The following is an 8,554-nucleotide window of genomic DNA, read 5'->3' on the forward strand; positions in this document are numbered from 1 at the left end:
AGCGCGAAAAAACATCAAATATTGTTAGTATAGAATCCAAAACAGGTTTCTTCAAATATCTGAAAAGCTCATTTCTGCAGATACCGCGCTTTACCTTCCCACGGCAGAACTTCAGTAAATGATAGTAAAAATGTTATTATAGTCACTTTAATTAGCAGTTCGTTCACTCCTAATCATCATTTAAAATTTTCCAGGTATTTTTTTCAAAAAAAAAAAAAAGCATTGAAATCGTATAAAATGTAACCTATTTTAACAGTAAAAAATATTGTGCAGTAGAGCCTCGTTCATCCGGTCCTCGTTTATCCGGATCTTCGGATTATCCGAAGCAAATTTGTATGCCTTAAAAAATTATGTTACCATAGATAACTTTAAAATTTGATAATAATAACATAAGTAACTGTCCACTATACATTTGCTCTATGAAGCTTTTGCATGACTTTGCTTTATCAACGGCCTCACGTGTTTGAACCAGAACTGTGAACGAAGCATGGGTTATGAAATTTTGTGAAAAAAGATTTTGATATTTTTTAATGCCTTGTAGACAATTCTATCCAATTTTCTTACAAAATACGTGTTTTTTTTTTTTAATTGTAATGAGCGATATGTACGTGATTTATATATTAAAAGAGTTGTTTTGCTTATACTACCCGGATTATCCGGATTTTCGTTTTCCGGTTTGTCTTCGTCCAAGTTGGTCCGGATAAACGAGGTTATATTCTATGAATTCTTTTCAAATAAGAAAACCAAAATTTACTTTTGAGTTAGTTTTTTTTCTTACATCAAGCTAAATGTTAGCCGTTTAAAGAACGATTTTTTTTTTTTTTTTTTTGTTAAAATAGAATTAAAAAAAAAAACATCTCTTTTTAATGTTTTGTACGTGTTACAGCTTTCTCTGTTTATTCTAATCACAAATACGTACTTCTTGCACTACGTAATACAAAAATAAGAAATACTTTTTCCTAACTGCTTCTCTCTCCCTCTAAGCATATTAAAAAAAAAAAGAAAGAAAGAAAAACATAATTAATTTATGACTGTTAGTAAATTAAGAGCTGTAAAATTAGTTTCATCAATAAATCTGGCAATTTCGTAATTAAGAACCATTATACTTCGTAGGCAGGACATATAAAATGCACTAAAGCCATTGTTCTTAAACAATAGAAATAAAATGATTTGGGTCTTAATGACTCGTGGAAGATTAATTTCATTTAGGCCTGTTTTCGTTTGCAAAACAAATCGTTTGATGATTTTTATGTGAATGGTACGAATGGTTTTACTGCCATTATAATGCAAGTCCATGGCTCTATCATGATTAGAGAAGATTTTTACGAGCAAAATATGAATTAAATGTGTCTTTTTTTTTAAGATTTACTTTATTACCAAACTCTAAAATAGAGATCATTTCACATTAAAAATTACAGTAGAACTTGGTTTGTCCGGCTCTTGTTTATCCGGATCTTCAGATTATCCGGATCAAATTGTAGATTTAAAAAAAAAATGTGTTTGCACAGATCATTGTAAATTACTATAAATAAGAACGAAACTATTGGTAAGCCGAACATTCGCTTTTTATTTGGTTAAACGTACGGTTCCTGCAAAGTTTGTACGATGAATTATATGTAGTACTAGTACCCGCACGACTTTGCTAGTAGTAGAAAAATTAAAAGGTATTTCGGTTCGCCTGTATATTTACAAATAATGCATGGGGAATTTCTCGCCCATTGGCTTGCCCATGTTACGGTTCCAAGTTGTGATAATTTGGTAATTTACTCGTCCATCTTATGATAGTTTTGCTCGGGAAAATGTTCTTAAAATTAGAATTAAAAAAAAAACAAATTCGAATTTTCGAAAAATCGCTTCGAGGTGGCCACCCCCATGCTACAAACTAACTTTGTGCCAAATTGCATGAAAATCGGCCGAACGGTCTAAGGGCTATGCGAGTCAGAGAGATCCAGACAGAGAGACTTTCAGCTTTATTATTAGTAAAGATAAAGATAATACAAACACCCCCGAAACTGATCTGTAATGATAAAGCTTTAGATTGATCGCGCTTTTTTGAAACGATACACGTGTTAAAACCTTGGAGCAGAAATTAGTAAATGAAGAGAGCAAGTCCAATCATTTGCTTAGCAAAAACAGAGGCACGGACCCCAAGTCACGTGACTCAACAACGACGAATGGTTGACACGATTTACGTGAAACTAGCAAAAGAAACCCGATTGCTTCCAATACTTAGCTTTAAAATCCATCACGTGACTTGGGATCCTTGCGTCACGAATGAAAGTCTTCACTCCCTCCATTTTATCTATTCTCAATGAACCAGAAGACAGAGGACCAAGTCTTTGCTAAAAGTTAAGTGGAAAATGTTTTGATATTTTTAATTTCCGTTAAACAGTTCCATGTAATTCTTCTACAAAAGAGTTTTTTTTGTCAAAGTCTGCTTTTTTAATTATGTTATGCTTATTGCCCATAGTATCCGGATTTTCGTTCATCCGGATTGCTATTGATCCCAATTAGTCCAGATGAACGAGGTTCTACTGTAAAATAAAAAATTAGCGTTTGGGAACTTCAACAGAACAGCAGACAAAATGACTGCTCCTGCGCGTAACAGCTTTATATGCAGAGAGATCCCGTTACATCGAACTTCAAGGGACAGCAAATTTCGTTCGTGGTACCGAGAACTTTGATGTAATGGAATTTACGCATGGTGATGCAAATGGCAGCGGGACTGAAAATTTATTTAGTTAACAGACATTTCGTTGTACTGGTATTCATTGTATCGGGATTTCACTACATTTCATTCAGAACGGAACGTGAGACCTATACTATTAAAACCTGTGCTCGTGTGTCTGTAACAATATCCCTTTTGTCTGCTACCCTAGATAAAGGGCGAGACAACCAGTCCTGAGAATGTCTTTAGGACATCTAGGAATATGCCTGAATTATTGAAAAGCTTTAATTTCATCAATGGTCACCCGCTGCCGGCGACATTGAGCATCAGGTGACGAATAGGTTGGCAAGCGAATCGAACAGGGGGTGGAGCCTCCTAATGAACAAGATTAGGATCCGAAGAAATCACATATGTTTGTGCAATTTCTTAGGCAAAATATTTTTGTTATTTTTTAATTGGAATTTAAAAGATAACAGTTAAAAAGTTATACTGAACTGTTTTGCTTAAAAAATCACACACGTTAATTACTTTCACTAACTCAAATAAATCACTTTTTCACTTAATTTCTCTAAATAATTGCATTCGGGTTTAATATCCAACAAATGAAGCTTAGGAGCCCTATAATCTTCAAGCCTTATTTTAATACTTAAATTGGCATATATTCTATCTAATTTAAATGTTCACATGTACAGTGACCGCCGCTTATTAAAACCACATTCGTCCTCAGGACATTTGATTTCATAAAGCGGCTGATTTTATTAACCGGCATAACTACATTTAAAAAAAATGAAAAGTTATGAAGTTTAAATACTTTAAAAAACGAAATGCATTACGTCATTTATTTTTGTTTTAAGTATTTCAAAATACAGTTGTCATTTTTACTGAACATTAGGTGTTTTTTTTTTTTCTTTAACACAAGGGTCTTAAAATATTGGCGTATTGCAGTTTGATTAACAGAATTGGAGAGTAAAGGTTCAATATCGTTTACTAGTTTACTAATTCTTTTATAACGTTCAACATTATATTTTCTTCTTTGCTCTAAAGTGCATTGTATGTCATCAAGCGCTCTTCTGACATCCATTGAAAAGGCAAATTTGGCACTGAGATTTCCTCATCTTCTGACCAATTCCTTTACTTTATGGTTCTTCTTTATCAATTTTTTTGTACGATGTCCAAAGTTTTGATTTTATAAAACGGCGATAGTGATTTTATTAAAGGATGGTTTTAACATGTTTTGGTATTGCAATGATTCTGTTCTTCTAGATTTTATTTTAAAAAGCGGCTGATTTTATAATTCAGTGATTTTATTAGTGGCGGGTACTGTAATTGAAAAGAAGTTCAGGATATCTGCTCCCGTGAGCTCCCGCGCAAATTAAACCCTGAATGTATGGAAACATTTTTATCCGACTTGTCGTACAAGTGACGGTGGAATCACCCATTCGTTGATTTTTCTCATTTAGTTACTCCACGAAAAGGCAAGCGCTTGACTTCGCAATAATACATAAGTTATGTATAGGAACATGTTTTGCGATCCATTTGAAATTCATTGGCTCTGACGAAGAAATCCTGGATGCACTTTTGTGAATTACGACAAGAAATAAAAGTTATTCTACGCGAGCAAGGGGATGATTTACTTGGCTTAATACAAACAAAACGCTCGCTTACCTCGATGATGTTTTACAAGTGTAGAGTAGTTGTAGAGAATATATGGCTTGTGAAGGGAAAAAAGAGTAAATGCGTCAAGTTCAGGGCTGACGAGAAACCTTGTCAGCCCAGTCGGAAACGTAGGGCTCAGAGCCAGGGCCGCAGAGAGCCAAGGCGGGCCCCTTGTCAGTTATGTCGCCGGGCCCCTCCTCCCCCAAAGAAAAAGAAGAAAAGAAAAGGGGGAAAGAAAAGAAAAGAGAAAAAAGGGGGGGGGGAATCCAAACTGCTCACTAGAAAACAGTTAACTCTATTTTAAGTGCCACGACAGTAAATGCCAAAAGAGTGAATTTTACTTCATCTTTACGTTTTCTCTTATTCCAACTTTTTCCCCCTTTTTCTTTCTTCCTTTCTTTTTTTTTTCTTCCCTTGTCTTTCTTTCTTCTTTTTTTTTGTGTCAGTGTCACGGGGTCCCCCAAGGCCCGAGCCCTAGTTTCCGACTAGACAGACATGGCCTCTCGTCGGTCCTGCTTAGAACCCTTGCAAGGCCCTGGTCGGAATCAGAGACAAGTCCGCTTCTTTACGAATGTGTTTTGCTTATTTCCATACTGCTCAGATTATCCGGACTTTCGTTTTTCCGGTTTCCCTTTGGTCCCAGTTATTGCGGATAAACGAGGTTGTACTGCATGTACACAAACGTTCCTAAAGCACCATTCCCTGTACTCCTTTAAAATTAACGTTTCAGGCTGTGAAAAGCAAAAGGATATAAGTGGACACTTTATGTTTGACATATGTCAAACTTTTGGTAGACATTCATTAAAAATTTTAAGGGAGGGGTAGAGTTTTTAGCGTCAAAAAATTCGCTTTTTATTTATTTTTTTATTATTATTTTTTTTTTTTTGAATTTTTTTTTTTTATTTTTTATTTTTATTTTTTTTTTTTTTAGAAAATGGTTTGATTAAATTTATAAAAACCTCTTGTGCATTATTATGCATGCTTTTAAAAATATTCTATTAATTTTTGATCACAAAATATCCACAGTTAACAGCAGGGCCTGATTACCGCATAGGCCAACTAGACCTGGGCCTGGGGCCCCATCTTCCTAAGGGGCCTCAATTGTTTTCAAAAACTTAAGTATAGCATTAAAAAATCATCTATTTTTGTGAAAATAACAAAAATTAATGATTTATTGATTGAACATATACCATACCTCTTTTAAATGCTGCTAAACATTATTTTAACATTATTTTGCATTGACTTAAAGTGTTAAAATACAGAGGGGGGCCTCCAAAGCATTGTGGGCCTTTGGCCTCACTTTCAGTTAGTCGGGCCTTGGTTAACAGACCTTTTCCCAGAGCACTTTTGGGAAAAGATAATTTGCCGTGTTCACTGTATGTCAGCTGACATTTATCTGAAATAAAATTCTATTTAAGTTTTGTCAAAGTATTAATTAATTCTCCTCCCTTTGTTCTCAGATCTTCTTTTGTTTGACTTTAAAAGTTTTGGCAGCCATTTGAAGTTAAAAGTGCTATTTTTCACGAAAAAATCCGCTATTTTGTTAGTAAAAAAAAAAAACATTAAAAATATAAAAAAAACTCAAACTCAACGTAGGGGGGAGGGTTTTTTATATGCAGAATGTGCGTACTGAATTTGAAATGAATCGGTCAGGGAGTTAGTTGTTTTGCCTCAAAAATATCTCAAGAATTTTTTAAAAAACATTTTAGAGTCCTTCACAGCTTGCTAAATTTGTCTTAAGATTTCCTACACAAATTTAAAAACAATTTGGTTTTAAAGTAAAATCTGAAAAAAAAAATCTGCAGATACCATTAACATCGAACGTACAATGACTTTTGCGATTTTCTTTTTCGAAGGTTTCAAGTTTTTTTTTTTTTTTTTGAAAATTCATTTTATATGTATGTTGTGCAAAGGTCCTTTGATGCTCAAGAATTCACATAGGGGATTTCTATGGAGGGGGGAGGTTCGATTATCCCCCCTCCCCCAATAGGATAAGGTTTTCCTTATCCAAATTCTGTTTTCGTCGGATCTTTAGCGAATTTGGCACCACAAATGGCTTTTTTTTTTTTTTTTTTTTTTTTTCAAATTTTAAATTTTGTATTTTTACCCATTTGCTTCTCATTACCTCATTCAATCTCCAAAACAAACAAAATTAGATAATTAAGTACATAAAAATGGCATCAAATTTCCAAAGAATATAAAGTTATTTCTTTTAAAAACGGAGACCTCGTTTGCAATATTTGATCAATAAAACGAAACAAAAAACTAAAACAAGTTCTTTTATAAAATATCCTATGTAACAGACACTGATAACTTTCGGTCATATGCTAATTCAGGGCGAGTTGAAAGCTTAGAGAAACGTGACCACTTTAGGAAGTAGTGATACTTGCAAATACCAATTTCAACCATGAGGTGTTCCTTGTTTAAGGTGTGTAAGAAGATTCTATATTTTCATCACGTTGTCATGTGACAACTTGCTAAAAGTTGTATGAGCATAAGAAAGCAGTTTTATACGTGAAAAGATTTTGTATTTTGCATTATACAGCTCAAAAATCCACTATGATCACCGCATTTCCGCAAGGTGCTCTTTATTAATCAGACTGTTTTCTAATGTGAGTCGGTTTCGTGAATGGTTGTAAGGGGGGTGTGATAAATAATGCAGAGGTGCCCATTTAGTGGTGGGGGGTTTTGAGGAGCATTTTTCTCATTCTGGGAGGGGCTCTTGTATTTTTTGAGCAATCACGATTGCTTATTGTTTTCACACACGAATGCCAGCACACAGACACAAACACACATGCCTACACACACATAACATACCCCCTACACACAAACACACACGCCTACATACACACACTCGTGATAGCGAAAAACATAATTTGAATTCAAGACGTCAAAATTCAAATTATTTTTTTTTCTTTTTTTTTTGGTTTCTTTTCTTTTCTTTCTTTCTTTTTTTTTTGGTTTCTTTTCTTTTCTTTTTTTTTTGTTGGTGGGGCTCCACGATATTGAAGGGGCACCCCTAAATAAAGCCATGTAGACTGATAAGGTCACACTCCCTTCCCCACATCTTTCTATGTAGGAGAGTAAAAATTCCTTGGATCGGGATTTTATCGTCAACAGAAAGCCTAACTGGTGATAAAGCGTTATAAAGATGCAGTTCGTTGTTATCAACAGGCAAAAGTTTAGCAACCGTTGCTATAAAAAAGTCTTGTCAAAATATCCTGATCTTATTTCCAGTAAGTTTCATTCCTTCATGGTGCACTGTAATTTACACCTGTAGTTGTTCTAGAAATTTGAAAGTCTTATTTATGCAGATTGACGAATTCAAAAAGGAAAAATGTCACTGGAGAAACCGTCGATTTTTCCTAAGAATTTATAACCCTAGAAAAGAAGACTGTAGCCCAATAATACTATGATTCGCATTATTAGGAATCCGGTGTCCTTATTACGGCACCGAAGTATCGGGTGGAGAATTTCAGCCAGTGCTGCATTTGCTGCACATCTGTGCACGAACTGTGCACAAGTGTAACTAAAAACAAAACCCAGTAAACATCGACTTATCAGAACCCCGAATGTGAAGATTTTCTCCTTTCCATTGAAGTTGATATGGAATTTTCGGCAATGTTTTTGAATTTATTATATGTGGTTTAATATTTTTTTTTGTATTGAAACTAAAAAAGAATTTTTTTTTTAAATTTTATTCCTTTTCGTCGTTTTTCAGAGTTATTAGAGAGCCTTGTTCCTAATAAGGATAATTCACCACTTTTTTGTAAACTGCTCAAAAACATTGTTTAAACTTAAATTTTCACCTGATATGATTTTTTTTCTTGTTTTTGTGAGTCATTTGATGAATGTACAAAACATTTGAGTTAATTGAATAATAAATGAGATATTAGGCCATGAACCTTAAATTGGCCTTATTTGGCGCACTTACCCCTTACAACATCAATACATGGTTTGACAGTCTTAAAACTTTCCGGAAAACATGCACGTACCCCACAGGCACTTTCTTTCTTTCTTTTTTTTTTTTTTTTTTTTGAGCAATCACGATTGCTTATTGCTTTTATTTGACTTTTGATGTGCTATGATTTAATTTTCCCACCAGCACCCTCTGCAGCACCACCGTCGCGTCGGCCGGCCGCCTCACGATGCTGCTCCTCTAGCGAGCAAAGTATCCAGGTTGCGTCAATATCCTACATTTACACTCATACATACATGCACGTACACACA

Source organism: Uloborus diversus, chromosome 9 (assembly GCF_026930045.1).
Source record: "Uloborus diversus isolate 005 chromosome 9, Udiv.v.3.1, whole genome shotgun sequence".
NCBI lineage: Eukaryota > Metazoa > Arthropoda > Arachnida > Araneae > Uloboridae > Uloborus > Uloborus diversus.